The sequence below is a fragment of the Choloepus didactylus genome, chromosome 3 (genome assembly GCF_015220235.1).
Source record: "Choloepus didactylus isolate mChoDid1 chromosome 3, mChoDid1.pri, whole genome shotgun sequence".
In the NCBI taxonomy this organism is placed as follows: Eukaryota; Metazoa; Chordata; class Mammalia; order Pilosa; family Megalonychidae; genus Choloepus; species Choloepus didactylus.
The window spans coordinates 50340961-50358772 of NC_051309.1; the positions used below are offsets into that span (position 1 = coordinate 50340961).

General features: G+C 35.4%; 1 pseudogene; it reads right to left on the reverse strand.

Moving 5' to 3' along the window:
- Positions 1–5138: 5138 nt before the first annotated feature.
- On the reverse strand, positions 5139–5359 carry LOC119529372 (annotated as a pseudogene).
- Between the last annotated feature and the right edge of the window lie 12453 nt (positions 5360–17812).

The window sequence follows — 17812 nt, forward strand, 5'->3', positions numbered from 1 at the left end:
GAGGAAAACAAAAGAGAGAATGAAGTATTTTTGATAAATGAAATTATAGAAGAGTTAAAATATCTCTGTTGTCTCTTGAAGCAAATGTAAAAAAAGAAGGGGGCATAGTTACTTACCACAATGTTAATTATATATGTATTTATTTATTTCTGAAGCAGCTTTTTATTAACAGCAAAACAGAATCACAACACAATTTTCAAACATTTGTAAATTAGGTCACAAAACGGATGCAAAATGTTTGCAGTGTGACTATTATATATTCATACAGCTAAAGTCATTTATTGAATTTTACTTGCACCAATACAAACATAAGATTATTATTCCATGATTAAAAGTGGCCCTAATCTAAAACCACAAGCTGTGTTAGTGGATCTGTCTTCCTAATGTAATTAGCATTTTAGCATTACTTTTGCAAAATTCCCTTACCAAATAGAATCTACAACTGAATTTTAAAAAACTCTTTAGTAAAAGGATGCCCCAAACTCTACAAGTCAATTAGCTGGATTTACAGAAAATTCAAGAACTAATGAGATAAAGTACAGAGAGAGGTTATCAATTAGTGCATTTGTAAAATCCTCCCATTTTATTCATGATTCTGATACTAATATACTCTAAAGGGTTTTTTTTTTAATTCAATTTCATAGAGATTGTTGCACACTCAATTGCCCATGGTACTATCATACAGCTGTGCATCCATTATTCTAGAAAAAAAAATAAAAACAAAAAAGAAAACTCAAATCCTTCCATACCCTTAACACCCCCTCTATTATTGACTCATGGTATTGGTATAGTAAATTTGTTACTGTTGACAAAAGAATATTAAAATACTACTAACTGTAGTACATAGTTTGCAATAGGCATATATTTTCCCTATGTGCCCCTCTATTATTAACTTCTGGTTATAGTGCCATACATTTGTTTTAGTTCATGAAAGAGATTTATAATATTTGTAGTTAATTATGGACATTGTCCACCATAAGATTCACTGTTTTATATATTCTGATATTTTAACCTCCAATTTTTCTTCTGGTGACATACATGACACTAAGCTTCCCCTTTCCACCACAATCACTTACATTCAGCACTGTTAGTTATTCTCACAATAACATGCTACTGTCCATTTGCAAACACTTAAGTTCAACCTAGTTAAACACTCTGTTCATAATATGCAACTGCTCCTCATTCTTTAGCCTCATTCTATATCCTGGTAACTTATATTTCATGTCTGTGAGTTTACATATTATAATTAGCCCATATCAGTGAATCCATAAAATATTTGTCCTTTTGTTTCTGATTTATTTCACTCAGTATAGTGCCCTCAAGGTTTCTTCATTATCCTGTGTTTTGTCTTTTGTTTTTTTAAGATGGTTTTATTCACCCACCATATATTCTGTCCTTAGTAAACAATCAATGGTTCCCTGTATAATCACATATTTATACATTCACCACCATCACCACTCTCTATATAAGGACATCTCCATTTCTTCCACAAAAGAGGAGGAAGAGTCAAAGGAGGTAGAGAGACAAAAGAAAAAGAAAAAGAAAGAAAAAAATGACAGCTAAAAACCACAAAAGGAAAGATAGGATTAAATTAAGTAGAATAAAAGAGTCAGACAACATCACCAATGCCAAGAGTCCCATACCCCTCCCTTATGTCCCCCTCTTACAGGCATTTAGCTTTGGTATATTGCCTTTGTTACATTAAAGGAAGCATAATACAATGTTTCTGTTAACTATAGTCTGTAGTTTGCATTGATTGTATTTTTCCCCAATACCACCCCATTTTTAACACCTTGCAAGGCTGACATTCATTTGTTCTCCCTCATGTAAAAACATATTTGTATATTTTATCACAATTTTTGAACACTCTAGGTTTCACTGAGTTATACAGTCCACCTTTATCTTTCCTCTTTCCTTTTGGTGTCCCACATTTTCCTAACCTTCATCTTTCAACCATACTCACAGTCATCTTTGTTCAGTGTACTCACATTGTTATGCTACCATCACCCAAAATTGTGTTCCAAACATCTCACTCCTGTCTTTTTCTAGCTGTCTGTAGTGCTCCCTTTAGTATTTCCTGTGGAGCAGGTATCTTGTTCACAAACTCTCATTGTCTGTTTGTCAGAGAATATTTTAAACTCTCCCTCATATTTGAAGGACAGTTTTGCTGGATATAGGATTCTTTGTTGGTGGCTTTTCTCTTTCAGTATCTTAAATACATCACACCACTTCCTTCTTGCCTCCATGATTTCTATTGGGAAATCTGCACATACTCTTATCAAGCTTCCTTTGTATGTGATGGATTGCTCTTCCCTTGCTGCTTTCAGGATTCTCTCTTTGTCTCTGATGGTTGATAATCTGATTATTAAGTGTGTTGGCATAGGTCTATTCAGATCTATTCTGTTTGGGGTATGCTGAGCTTCTTGGATCTGTAATTTAATGTCTTTCATGAGATGGGAAATTTTCATTGATCATTTCCTTTATTACTGCTTCTGCCCCTTTTCTCTTCTCTTCTTCTCCTGGGACAGCCATGACATGTACATTCATGTGCTTCATGTTGTCATTCAGCTCCCGGAGACATTGCTCATATTTTTCCATTCTTTTTCCTATCTGTTCTTTTGTGTGTAGGATTTCAGGTACCTTGTTCTCCAGTTCATGAGTGTTTTCTTCTGCCTCTTGAACTCTGCTGTTGTATGCTTCCACTGTGTTTGTCATCTCTTGTGTTGTGTCTTTCATTTCCATAGATTCTGCCAGTAGTTTTTTTCAAACTTTAGATTTCTACCTTATGTTCATCCAATGTTTTCTTTATATCCTTCATCTCTTTTGCCATAACTTCCCTGAACTCATTGATTTGGTTTTTGATTTGATTTAGCATATTTCTTTGAAAATTTTTAATTGTCTGTTTCATTAAAGTGAAACAGTATCTCAGCTGTATCTTGATTGAGGTGTAAGTTTGTTTCTTTGACAGGGCCATATCTCTGCCCTTCCCAGTGTAGTTTGTTTTTCTCTGTTATCTAGGTATCTGGCTTCCCTGGTTACCCCAATCAGATTTTCTCAGATCAGAATGGGTTCAGATCTCAGAATGGGGCTATATTCAGTTTTAAGTCTCCCTGAGGGTGTGCCTTAGAGGTTGACAGACTTTCCTGTGAGGTCCCTAGCCACCATGTTTCTCCTACCCTGCCCAGCAGGTGGCACCTGTTAGCCTGTCACTCTTGACTGGTGTAAAGAGGTGTAGCCCCTTTAATTCTTAACTTAGGTTGTTTCTGTTTTGACTGTTTTCCCTCAGGCCATGGGGTCTCAGTTCTGAAGGGAGGGCCAGCTCCTGAGCTGGGCCCCACCTCCTTTCTCTTAGGGAAGATATACCCCCTAGGGAGCTATCTTCAGCATTTGAATAGTCTCTTTGTCTCTCTGACTCTGTCAACTCCACCTGTGTCTGGGCCAGAGTCTTGTGAATTGAAAATGGCTGAAGCTCCACTGAGCCACTGAGGTTGAGAGAGACAAAAAGGAAAATAAAGCCTCCCTTCAGAGCCAGTCCATGGCCCCCCAATTTTGCTCATTGATCAGATACAGCACCTGATCTTCTGGGCTCCCTCTCCTGGGGCACAGGTGTTTTCTGGCTCTCTAAGGTTAGTCTCTAAAAGTCTCTGTATTTTGTTTTCTTTTTTTTTTAATTAATATTTTTCCTCTCTGTCAGCCCCACCTCCTCTCCACTGGGAGCAACCCAGGGTACTTTGCTGCTTGTCTATGTTTGTAGCTTGTATTCAGCAGTCCACATTTGTTAATTAAAACCCCAGTTGGAGCTAGGTTGGGCTATTCGCTCACTCCAGGAATGCTGATTTCTCCCACAGTCAGGTCTTGCAGCTCAGCCTGCCATTGGGGGAGGAGGCCTCCAACAAGGGTACTTAGTTTTTACTTACAGATTTTATTCTGTGATCTCAGCCTTTCTCCCCAGTCCAGGTTGGTGTATGATGTGTGGACAGTCACAGTTGTCCCCTAGCAGTTGCTCCAGATTATTTACTAGCTGTTCCCGGTTGTTTATTAGTTGTTTCAGGGGACTAACTAAATTCCATACCTCTCTATGCTGCCATCTTAGCTCTTCCTCTAAAGGGCTTTTGCAAACTTGAACTTCTGGGCACCATAAATAAACCTTAAGAGACAAACTCTTTGTAATTGTTCTTTTCCAGCTGTGGCTCACATAAAGTTAGTCAAACTTAATCCGCTTTCATATATATTCCCCAAAATATCTAATCTATGTCAGGGATGATGCAAATCTAGAGTGAAAACATTTGGAGTTGGTCGCTGTTTAATGAATACTTTTTCCTTTCTATTTCTATGTTTCCCAAGATTTTCTATTTTAAACACATGCATACACACACACACACACACACACACACAACCAGAGCTCATCTTTTCAGATACCAACTGGGCCATTTTTTGCCGAAGGAAGTTTTGAACAAATCTTCCCAATTTGAAAATTCACAGTCTCAAAGAACAATCGTCATTTTTATAGCCTCTGTTTTCAATTTATCAAAGAGGAGCTAACACTCCTATCTTGTTCTCTAGCTGAGAAGCTATCTTATTTTGGTTAAGTTCAACAATGAGTTCAGGTTATTTTCATAAATGATTAATTATTAAAATTACTTTTACAAATGTGAAACCAACTGTATATCCTTAGGGGAAGGCAAATGGGAAGGAAGAGGCAAATGGAATTCGGCACAAGATGGTAGGCAGGGTACATAAAACTGTCCATTCAGTACATGATTTTGGTGTCTTTTTTACAACATAGTAGTTATTTTCTTGTATCATCTTTTACTAAGCCCATAACAAAAGACAATGTTAAACTTATAAACCAAAGCAAATTTGATAAAACACTCATTTTCAGATTTTCATAAATATATGCAATTCTAAAGTTTTTACAGTCAATACACTTTCACGTTTTCATAGACTAAGATAATACACAAATTCATAAAAGTCTCCAGTTATGCTTTTAGAGCTGTTTATTTTTCCTAGATCTGCCATTATCTTCATAAATACTCAATAAAGCCAGAAACTAAGGTACTGTAACTTTTGGAATCTATTCAAATTTCAAAGAAAAAAAATCAGCAGCAATTCCATAAAACAGAATGGATATCAGCCCCTTACTTTCTTTTGCTTTTTGTGTCAGTTGTTTGAAAAACACTGGAAGCTGACATGAGGTTTTCTATACATTATCCAAGAACTTGGTTTTCTGATTTTAGCTTAAGATTTTCTTCCTTAACGGCATCTACTCTCGCTGAGAGACCTTTTATTAATGTCACGTTTTTTCCTCCAGTTCCATCTGATTTTTGGCATCAATGGTAGCCATGTTGGCATTCATCATCTTGGGTAAAAATCTTTTGGGGCTCAGAAACAATACCCTTGATGTTTGTTATAAAGGTATCAAGTTTATCAGCCTCTGATAAACTAAGAATTGATTCTTTTCTTAAGAATTGATTACTTCTCCACTGGTTTGTGACAATAGGAGGTTTGCTCTTAGCCTTCTAGACAGTCAAAGCTGAGAGCTTCAAAATGGGAGTGGAATCCATTATGATAGCATGTATAGTTCTTCAAAGTTCAGAGATGTGAATGTTCAGGAAGTTAGGGTAAACTGCACAGAGTTTAGTACCTCTTTGAACAATGCAAGTACACTTTCTTTTTTCTACAAACTGTATAAACAACTATGCCAGCAAAATAATCCCATAGAATGTCTGAATAGTAGCAGAATATGATGTGATCAGAAAATTTCTCAAGAGAATAAACAAAGCAAAAACACTGCTGCCTTTTGTGTTTGAAGATAGGATGTTACGAAACCAGTCAGGCTGTGTTTTTGTTTGACTAAACATAAACAAAAGAAGGCACTTGAAAGTGCAAAATGAAACAATATACCAAGAATTCTGCATTTAATCATAACTCTCTTCCAGAACTACAAAGTCAGTGTATCACTTTATGAGTCTGTGGAAGAAATAGCAAAAACAAACCAAAGCAGTTTATGGTCCTTGAACTTCCCTTTCATACCAACAGCTCTGGGAATATGGGAGTTAGAGAAAACTTTTGCTTTCGACTTTTTGTGTGAAATCAGTCTTGGAGAAGTCATTCTCTGGGAAAGTTCAAATAAGAACTTATTGTTAGGACTTCAAGTGATTAGGAAAGCTCTTCTGCATAAAAACTTTTTAATCAAAGTAAGCTCTTTTATAAAATCTTTATTCGAAGCCCTTATCACCTCCATTCTTGAGTTATATAAAAAATCCTATAAAGGATAATTGGAGGTGCCCATTTCCATTCCACAGCTGACATGGTAGGTGCCACTGAATTCTTACCTCACTTCTCCAATTGTGTGACTCAAGCTTATACTTCTCTAAATTATCTAAAATGTGATTAGATGTTACAGTTTCTATCAATCATGTATGAGCATAATTGAATTACACAATGTTTTCAATAACCTATTATTAAAATTCATTAGGGAATGGAATTTCATCTCTTACTTTTTGAGATTGGGAATTAGTGTGAATCACTATAGCCAAACTCTGTTTCTTTAGTATGTAATTAATAGAACTTGCCAATATTGCCTATGATGATATCAAGGATAAGGCAAAACCTATTTCTACAAGAGGGCCAGGAGAGTTTTGGGTGAGAGAAGAGACTGTGGACTCTCTCATCAGCAACCAGAGACTTCGTAGGCAAATCTTATGGTCTTGAGAAAATATGATTATCATTGCCTCTCATCACCTCTACTACTTTCTTCCCTGCATTTTGATAACACCCTTTGGGACCATGGAAGTCACTGGGTTTACTCTGGAAGTCTTTCTCAATGGGGATTATTAGATATCATGCAAAATGATTATTTTATGCCTGTAAAAAAGATATCTTAGTAACACCAACAAAAGGCTTTCAGTTAATCCTGCTGGTTGGATAAAGAATGGGACAAAGTTCTTGTATAAAGTGGCTACCATATAATAAACCCATCCTGAATTTTCAGCCACAAAACTGACAGTGCCAAAAAATTAAATTCTTTCAGACAAAGTTAAAAGAAAATATCTTTGCAATCTTTAGAAAGGGATGTATCTGCTGAAATGCCTAAGGGAGAGTGTAAAATTTACACAAAGCCTTTATTGAAAAATAATTGGAAGCCACCCACAGCATGCTATAAAAAATTCTAATTTTCGGTCCTTTTTAGTTCTGACAGTTAGCTTTCTTTATCTGTAACACTGAAATTGAAACACAATAGTTTTTTCTCAATGTTTGACAATAGAGAATCTTGTTATCGGTCCTTACTGCTATTCTCTGAAAATATTCTAGAATTTCTATTAAGTAATTAAAATCTTTTCAATTCATTTTGTAATTGCAAGGACAACCCAAAAACTAACTTACACCAATTCCTATCTTAGCTATAACTGAATACAATTTTAACATTTAGATATCGTCATACATCAAAGCACCACAGTTTTCTGAGAGAATGCACAAGGCCCTAGGTGAAGAAAATACCAGCCCTTCAAATATTTAGTCAGTGATGCCATAGCTCTTTATTCTTTGGAATCCCTAGACTAGGGAGAAAATTAAAAACATAGAAAATCTACCAGGAAACAATGTGAAGTTGCTGATCAATCAAATATGTATGTATAGTCCTAAATCAACCAAAAAAATCTGATGTACTCCTGAAATCCATGGGCCCCTTGAGCATAATCAGAGTATATTGAAACCCAGTTTATGACTTTCTTTGTCAAAATTATTGATGATATAAAAAAACATCTAATATGTCAGTCAGTATTAGAAGATTTATCCAAAATAAAATCTAGAAAGAAGTGAAAACTCTTTACTTTTATGAGTTGGCATACTTTAAATCCTTTACTCTTCTCTGAACTGAACAATTTACATTTCTCTTATCTGGCAGAAGAGATGGAAATGCCTCATAAAACAATTCTCCAATATCCTTAGATTCACTTTCTGAACACATTTAGGTATTTCACTTTTTCTTTTTCTTATTTCTCTTCTTAACAGAGTTGGAAGTTTTACTTTTCCCTATAGACAATTCTTGGACAACTCCTAGCCTGTGTCTCACTTAGACCTTAACCATCTGAATTTAAAACGGTATCATAAGATTCCTTCTAAATCACCAAAACCTAACAGGCTATTTTCTCTCTGATTTCTATTTGCCACTTATTTTCTACTTTGATGCCTGCAATACCAATTCAAACTTCCTCTTTTCACCCTTTGCCTAAAATAGAGGTTCAACTGCCAGGGAAATGGCTACTAATATTTTTCTTCATAATTTTGAAATATGTTAATCATTTAGGTTTTAATTTTGAGAAAAAACAACTATTTGTTATTCACCAGTTAAGGATAGTTTATGATAGTTTGCATCACACTAAGAACTTTCTCACAAAGGGAGGGATTATTTTAAGTCATATTTATGTCAGTGTGAAAAAAGAAAATATTTTAAGAGGCAATAGTTTGGAAGAGACCAATTTCTAAATATATTTGCATGTGATTTGAGTCTTTTGTAAACACTGTTACAAGATGTAATTGGGAAGTATTCTATGGAAACCAATATTTCCATTTTAAGTCAGTTTAGTTGCGTGACCCTTTGGCAAAATAATTACATTTGTGTAACATTTGTAGCAAGCTATGGTTAATGCATTTTAAGCTTTACAATAAAATAACAATCACTCCAAACAGTTTTGCAATATTTTAGTATATTGCCAAGAAAAATTATAAGTGTAATTAGGAAACAATGACAAATGAAAATAGTGAATCAACTAAAGATATTTAGGTTGCAAACTAAAAAAGAACTCTAATCCGCAAATACTTTTCAAGCCAAACTTTCAATACTTCATGATTGGATTTAAATCCATTTTTCCCTATTTCCTAACAGAATTCTCTAAGTAGTGTGGTTAGATCTGTGCTTTTCCCCCAACAGACCATGATATTTGATTATATTCTAATACACAGACTGGGTCACATTTAGCCTTTTCTCTCTCTGAAAGTCTTGACCACAGCCACTTTTCTGTGTTAGTGATTAGCCTTTGGGAAGATTTACAAAAATGAAAAGTGTGGTGAATTATTCCCTCATTTCATCCGTAATGATTTTATTTCCAAAAACTTTCCACAGTTAACTGGTGCTAATTGTTGCTGGTATGAAAATCATTTTTTAAATAGAGAAATCATGCAGAAAGTAGTTTCCATAAACTTCCCTTCATGCATCCAGATTTCTCTATTATTAACATTTTGTATTAGTGTGGTACATTTGTTACCAGTGATGAAATGATATAATTATACTATTAACTATAATCCATAGTATAATTAGTTTTGCTCTGTGTTGTACAGTTCCAAGCTTTTTATATTTATTTATATTCTGGTAATATATGCACAATTTAAAATTTCCCATTTTAAACACTTTCGAATATACAATTTGATGGTTTTAATTACTTTCACAATGCTGTGCTACCAACACTACCTTCCGTCACCAAAAAGCAAAACTTTTCCATCATCACAAACAGAAATTCTGTACTAATTAGGCATAAATACCCTGGCTCCTGGTAAGTTGTATACTAGTTTCTGGCTCTGTGACTATGCATATTTCAATTATTTCATATAAGTGAGGACATACATTTGTCCCTTTATGTCTGGTTTAATTCACTCAACATGATGTCTTCAAGGTTCCTCCACGTTGCTGCACGTATCAGAGCTTCATTCCTTTTTATGGTTGAATAATATTCTACTGTATGTATATACCAATTTTGTTTATCCATTCTACTATTGATGAACACTGGGGTTACTTCCATCTTTTGGCAACTAGGAATAATGCTGCAATGAATACTGGTGTACAAATATCTGTTGAAGTCCCTGCTTTCAATTCTTTCGGGTCTATACCTAGAAATAAGATTGGCAGGTCATATGGTAATTCTATACATCACTCTCTGAGGAACTGCCGAACTGTTTTCCACAGCAGCTGTATCATTTTACATACAAAGCATTCCTCTTTCTCTACATTCTCTCCAATACTTGCTGATTTCTGGTTTTGTTCTATTTTGTTATTAGCCATTCTAGGATAGAAAATTTTTGTTTTATGGGTTTTTTTTGCACTCAGAGGTGATGGTGACTGTGGGCAGGCTACTTGCCCTCAAAAGTGGGAGTCAGAACTTACTCTCTGGGTTTGGGAGGTAACAGAGTGACCTAGCCCTTGGGGTTTGGGGGGAGCCCAGTGCTGCCCTCCTGTGTCTCAGGAAAATAAATGGGCCTTCCCTTTAGGGTAGAGGGCACACTCCTGAGCTAGAGAGCCCTGATTCATTCCATTAATTCAACAGATATTTCTTGATTGCCTACTCAGTGTCAGTCATGTTGCAGTCTCTGGAGATACAGAGTTCCTCCCTGCCCTGGTGGGGACCCCAGCCAAGCCAGGGAGGCGGGCACTAATCAAACCATCCCAAATGAGTGTAAAACAGGTAAAAGAAGTGTGTGGTCTTCCCTCCCTCCAATTAGGGAGCTTATTATACCTCAGCACTTTTGTCAGTATGCTCCTGCCACCACCGAATCGCAAATCCCTTAGATATTGCCAAAATCATTGTGATTTTGATTTTCATTTCCCTAATGACTAATGAAGTTGAGCATCTTTTCATGTGCTTATTGGCCATTTGTATATCTTCTCTGGAGAAATGTCTATTCAAGTCTTTTACCCATTTTTTAATGGGTCATTTGTCTTTTTGTTGTTGAATTGTAGGAACACTTTATATATTCCAGATATTAAACCCTTATCAGATATCTAGTTTCCAAATATTTTCTTCCAGTCTGTGGGTTGTCTTCTACTTTCTTGAGAAAACCCTTTGATGAATAAAATATTTTAATTTTTAAATTCCATTCATCTATTTTTTCTTTTGTTGCTTGGTCTTTTAGTTTAAAGTCTGAGAAACCATTGCCTAACACAAGGTCCTGAAGATGTTTCCATCTGTTTATATTTGCTTCTAGGAGGTCTATAATTTTATTCTTTTATTTAGGTCTTTCATATATTTTGAAGCAATTTTTGTATATGGAATGAGTTAGAGTTCCACCTTCATTCTTTTGCTTATGGATATCCAGTTTTCCCAGCACCATTTTTGGAAGAAAGCATTCTTTCTCCTATGAAAGAACTTGGCACTCTTGTGAAAAATCAATTGGCCATGGATGTTGGGTATTTCTGGACTCTTCATTCAGTTCCATCAATCTATATGTCTATCCTTATGGCAGAACCACACTGCCTTTATTACTGTGCTATTCAGTAAGTTTGATATGTGCTAGAGATTTCTGTTATTTAATTATTTGTATACTGAAGATTCAACTCATTGAATTGAAGCCGCCAAGCAAAGACAAGATTAGAGCATAAAGTTGTGAAGACTCTACTATGTTTCTCCTCCCCTTTAGTAGTTTTCAGAACATCAAATGCGAAAATGTCAACTTATTTTTCTAAAAAATAATTTGCACAAATTGTCTCTACTCCTTTACCAAATCAATCTGAAAATCTTCAGATCCATCATCTACCTTCACCACTGTATGAAATTACTCTCATTCACAATATCCAGTTAATAAAATATAATATCTTCCAGTCCCACCCCCCTGGATGACTCTAAATAATTTACTCTTGACTAACCAAATCTTTAAATCATTTCTACGCTTAGCTTTATTTTGGTTTCTTTTATTTGGTTTCTGTTTTTTGGTTTATTTTCCAAAGTCCAGTTCTTAATCTTATTCTCATCCTGCTCTATCTTCTTGATAGACTAATCCAACTAATCTTACAATTGGAATTATGTGAAATTTATAGGTGAAAATTTTTAAAAATTGCAGACAAAAATTTTAAGAAGTAGAGATCTATTCAATTCATTTTCAGCTCTTTATGGATCACATATTTCCTAAGAAGAAAAAAATAGAAAGCAGTTCTTTCCCTTATGTCCACCCACCATCATTGCTGAGATATTGTTAATAAATAGATGCCTTCATTAAATGAACAATATTAAAGTTACCCTACCACTAAATCTATTAATGTCTCCAAGAGGACTTTCTCTTTTGGTAGAAGCCAAAAGAAAATGATAGAAGCAAAGACATAATTTGACATCTGATTTCTAATCTGCAGTGCTGGAGCTTGCTAGAAAATAAATACGCCATCAGTCATGTCCTTTCTCAGCTATGGGATAGACAAGCTCAGGTGATGGACTCAGCAGGATGAAGGACAACATATCAGACACAAAGAGAAGGCTGACTAGAAGGGCTCACCTGAGGATGTGGTCCAGAATATATAGTCAGGTTTGCAATAGCCAATTCCAAAATGGAGTCCAGTTACCATAAGGGAAACAGTGTTTGAAATTAACTAGATAGTAAAAAATGACTCCCACAGCAGGTCCAAGATATAGCACAAGATAAAAAAAACTGAAGGATTTTACAAGGGGATAAGGGTGGATACATCAGGAGACAGAGTCAAATTATAATTAAAAAGTTATTTTCTTAGTGCTTTTCTTTAATTGGATTTGCTCTGCTTCTACTGTCCATGCAGAACATAGACATGAGGATTAGTGAATTAATGAATACATCTAAAAGCACTTAAACCATATTATGTGAATATAATTAATTATCTGGCAGAATGAGAGAAACGTCTTCTTTTCTCCCAGCTTCAACACACACTCTCTCAACCCACTGCTTACCTGGTTTCCATTACCAACTTCCCTATTTATTTGGCTTCTGTATTGTACCATTTTGAAATACTTATCATTGCTTTCTGAATATATTTTTCATGTATTTAACATATATATATGTTTATCCATATGTTAACATAGATTTATGTCAAAATTTAACATATCTATATGTTAAAAAATCTCTGTAACAATTATATTTGCTTTGATATGAACTTACCATCAATAATGTATACATGCACTGTTCCTATATCCCTCTGCCACCCCCACCTGTTTTTTTTTACTTGTTAAAAATGATATCTAAAATATTTTAAACTATGTAGTCAGGTGCATATGCGTTTATAATTTTTTATTTTTTCTTAATGTATTGACCATTGTATCATTATAAAATACCCTTTTTGTCTCTGATAATATTAATTCTCCTTTTATTAAAATTGTTTAATATTAATTTCTTCATCTGATGGTCTTATGAATCTGTCTACATAGTTTATCTTTTTCCATCATTTTAATTTCCCCCTACTTGTGTCTTTGAAATAAAGTCTGTCTCCTTTAGAAAGCATAGAGTTGGACATGTTTTCATCCAGTCTGAAAATCTCTGATTTTTGATTGTAGTGTTTAGCCCATTCAAATTTAATGTAATTATTGACGTGGTTGAATTGATGTCTGCAATTTTTAACTATTTGATTTTTATATCACTACTTTTTAGTGTCCCTCCAATTCTCCTGTACTTCCTCTTTTTTTTGTAAACAAATAGTTTTATGCCATCTTAATTTATTTGCTGTTTTTAGATATGATTTTTAGTTTTTTATAGAGGCTGATCTAGTGATGACAATATGCATCTTTCACTTTTCACAATCTACTTTTTATTAATACTGGCTTAATTCTGGTAAAATCTAGCAACTTTGAACCAATTAGCTTCATTTCCTCACTCTTCCTTTGTGCTAGCATTATACACACACACATATACATATCCACATATATATAGATATTTTGAATATATGTATACATTATACATATAAGTACTCACCTACATATGTACAAAATTATAGTGCTCCTCAATTCTTTCCTGTGATTCCAAGTTACCATTTGCTGTTATTTCTTTTAACCTTAAAGGCCTTCCATATTTATTTTTGTAGTGCATCTCTGCTAGCAAAAACTTATATCAGTTTTTGTTTTTCTGCCAATGTCTTTATTTTGCATTCATTTCTGAGGGATTATTTTGATGGGTATTGAATTTTGGACATATTTCTTCAACACTTTGAATATCTCATTTCACTGCCTGCTTGACTCCATTGTTTCTATTGAGAAATCTATCCATAATCATATTGTCATCCCATATATATGATGGCTTGTGTTAATTTATTTTCTCTTTGCCTTTGACTTTTTTTTTATCTTCATTTTATTGAGATATATTCACATACCATGCAGTCATACAAAACAAATCGTACTTTCAATTGTTTACAGTACCATTACATAGTTGTACATTCATCACCTAAATCAATCCCTGACACCTTCATTAGCACACACACAAAAATAACAAGAATAATAATTAGAGTGAAAAAGAGCAGTTGAAGTAAAAAAGAACACTGGGTACCTTTGTCTGTTTGTTTCCTTCCCCTATTTTTCTACTCATCCATCCATAAACTAGACAAAGTGGAGTGTGGTCCTTATGGCTTTCCCAATCCCATTGTCACCCCTCATAAGCTACATTTTTATACAACTGTCTTCGAGATTCATGGGTTCTGGGTTGTAGTTTGATAGTTTCAGGTATCCACCACCAGCTACCCCAATTCTTTAGAACCTAAAAAGGGTTGTCTAAAGTGTGCGTAAGAGCGCCCACCAGAGTGACCTCTCGGCTCCTTTTGGAATCTCTCTGCCACTGAAGCTTATTACATTTCCTTTCACATCCCCCTTTTGGTCAAGAAGATGTTCTCCGTCCCACGATGCCGGGTCTACATTCCTCCCCGGGAGTCATATTCCACGTTGCCAGGGAGATTCACTTCCCTGGGTGTCTGATCCCACATAGGGGGGAGGGCAGTGATTTCACCTTTCAAGTTGGCTTAGCCAGAGAGAGAGGGCCACATCTGAGCAACAAAGAGGCATTCGGGAGGAGGCTCTTAGGCACAACCATAGGGAGGCCTAGCCTATCCTTTGCAGCAACCGTCTTCCCAAGGGTAAAACCTACGGTAGAGGGCTCAACCCACCAAACCACCAGTCCCCTATGTCTGTGGTCATGTTAGCAACCATCGAGGTGGGGTAGGCTAATACCCCTGCATTCTCCACAGGCTCCTCAAGGGGGCACTACATCTTTTTTTTTCCTTGTTTTCCTTTTTTTTTTTAACTTTACCTTCTTTTTTAAATCAACTGTATGAAAAAAAAGTTAAAAAGAAAACAAACATACAATAAAAGAACATTTCAAAGAGACCATAACAAGGGAGTAAGAAAAAGACAACTAACCTAAGATAACTGCTTAACTTCCAACATGTTCCTACTTTACCCCAAGAAAGTTACCTAATATAGCAACATTTCTGTGAACTTGTTCCTACTATATCCTCAGAAATTAACAGACCATAGTCATTTCTGGGCATCCCCAGAACGTTAAATAGCTTATCTGTTCTTCTTGGATTATTGTTCCCCCTTCCTTAATTGCTCTCTACTGCTAGTTCCCCTACATTCTACATTATAAACCATTTGTTTTACATTTTTCAAAGTTCACACTAGTGGTAGCATATAATATTTCTCTTTTTGTGCCTGGATTATTTCACTCAGCATTATGTCTTCAAGGTTCATCCATGTTGTCATATGTTTCACGAGATCGTTCCTTCTTACTGCCACATAGTATTCCATCCTGTGTATATACCACATTTTATCTATCCACTCATCTGTTGAAGGACATTTGGGTTGTTTCCATCTCTTGGCAATTGTGAATAATGCTGCTATGAACATTGGCGTGCAGATATCTGTTCGTGTCACTGCTTTCCGATCTTCCGGGTATATACCGAGAAGTGCAATTGCTGGATCGAATGGTAACTCTATATCTAGTTTTCTAAGGAACTGCCAGACTGACTTCCAGAGTGGCTGAACCATTATACAGTCCCACCAACAATGAATAAGAGTTCCAATTTCTCCACATCCCCTCCAGCATTTGTAGTTTCCTGTTTGTTTAATGGCAGCCACTCTAATCGGTGTTAGATAGTATCTCATTGTGGTCTTAATTTGCATCTCTCTAATAGCTAGTGAAGCTGAACATTTTTTCATGTGTTTCTTGGCCATTTGTATTTCCTCTTCAGAGAACTGTCTTTTCATATCTTTTGCCCATTTTATAATTGGGCTGCCTGTACTATTGTCATTGAGTTGTAGGATTTCTTTATATATGCAAGATATCAGTCTTTTGTCAGATACATGGTTTCCAAAAATTTTTTCCCATTGAGTTGGCTGCCTCTTTACCTTTTTGAGAAATTCCTTTGAGGTGCAGAAACTTCTAAGCATGAGGAGTTCCCATTTATCTATTTTCTCTTTTGTTGCTTGTGCTTTGGGTGTAAAGTCTAGGAAGTGGCCGCCTAATACATGGTCTTGAAGATGTTTTCCTACGATATCTTCTAGGAGTTTTATGGTACTTTCTTTTATATTGAGATCTTTGGTTCATTTTGAGTTAATTTTTGTGTAGGGGGTGAGGTAGGGGTCCTCCTTCATTCTTTTGGATATGGATATCCAACTCTCCCAGCCCCATTTGTTGAAAAGACCATTATGACTCAGTTCAGTGACTTTGGGGGCCTTATCAAAGATCAGTCGGCCATAGATCTGAAGGTCTATCTCTGAATTCTCAATTCGATTCCATTGATCTATATGTCTATCTTTGTGCCAGTACCATGCTGTTTTGGCAACTGTGGCTTTATAATAAGCTTCAAAGTCAGGGAATGTAAGTCCTCCCACTTCGTTTGTCTTTTTTAGAGTGTCTTTAGCAATTCGAGGCATCTTCCCTTTCCAAATAAATTTGATAACTAGCTTTTCCAAGTCTGCAAAGTAGGTTGTTGGAATTTTGATTGGGATTGCATTGAATCTGTAGATGAGTTTGGGTAGAATTGACATCTTAATGACATTTAGCCTTCCTATCCATGAACATGGAATATTTTTCCATCTTTTAAGGTCCCCTTCTATTTCTTTTAGTAGAGTTATGTAGTTTTCTTTGTATAGGTCTTTTACATCTTTGGTTAAGTTTATTCCTAGGTACTTGATTTTTTTAGTTGCTATTGAAAATAGTATCTTTTTCTTGAGTGTCTCTTCAGTTTGTTCATTTCTAGCATATAGAAACATTACTGACTTATGTGCATTAATCTTGTATCCCGCTACTTTGCTAAATTTGTTTATTAGCTCTAGTAGCTGTATCGTCGATTTCTCAGGGTTTTCTAGATATAAGATCATATCATCTGCAAACAATGACAGTTTTACTTCTTCTTTTCCAATTTGGATGCCTTTTATTTCTTTGTCTTGCCGGATTACCCTGGCTAGCACTTCCAGCACAATGTTGAATAACAGTGGTGACAGCGGGCATCCTTGTCTTGTTCCTGATCTTAGAGGGAAGGCTTTCAGTCTCTCACCATTGAGTACTATGGTGGCTGTGGGTTTTTCATATATGCTCTTTATCATGTTGAGGAAGTTTCCTTCAATTCCTACCTTTTGAAATGTTTTTATCAAAAATGGATGTTGGATTTTGTCAAATGCTTTTTCAGCATCTATTGAGATGATCAATTGATTTTTCCCTTTTGACTTGTTAATGTGTTGTAATACATTGATTGTTTTTCTTATGTTGAACCATCTTTGCATGCCTGGAATGAACCCCACTTGGTCATGGTGTATGATTTTTTTAATGTGTCTTTGGATTCGATTTGCAAGTATTTTGTTGAGGATTTTTGCATCTATATTCATTAGGGAGATTGGCCGGTAGTTTTCCTTTTTTGTAGCATCTTTGCCTGGTTTTGGTATTAGATTGATGTTAGCTTCATAAAATGAGTTAGGTAGTGTTCCATTTTCTTCAATGTTTTGAAAGAGTTTAAGTAAGATTGGTGTCAGTTCTTTCTGGAAAGTTTGGTAGAATTCCCCTGTGAAGCTATCTGGCCCTGGGCATTTATTTGTGGGAAGATTTT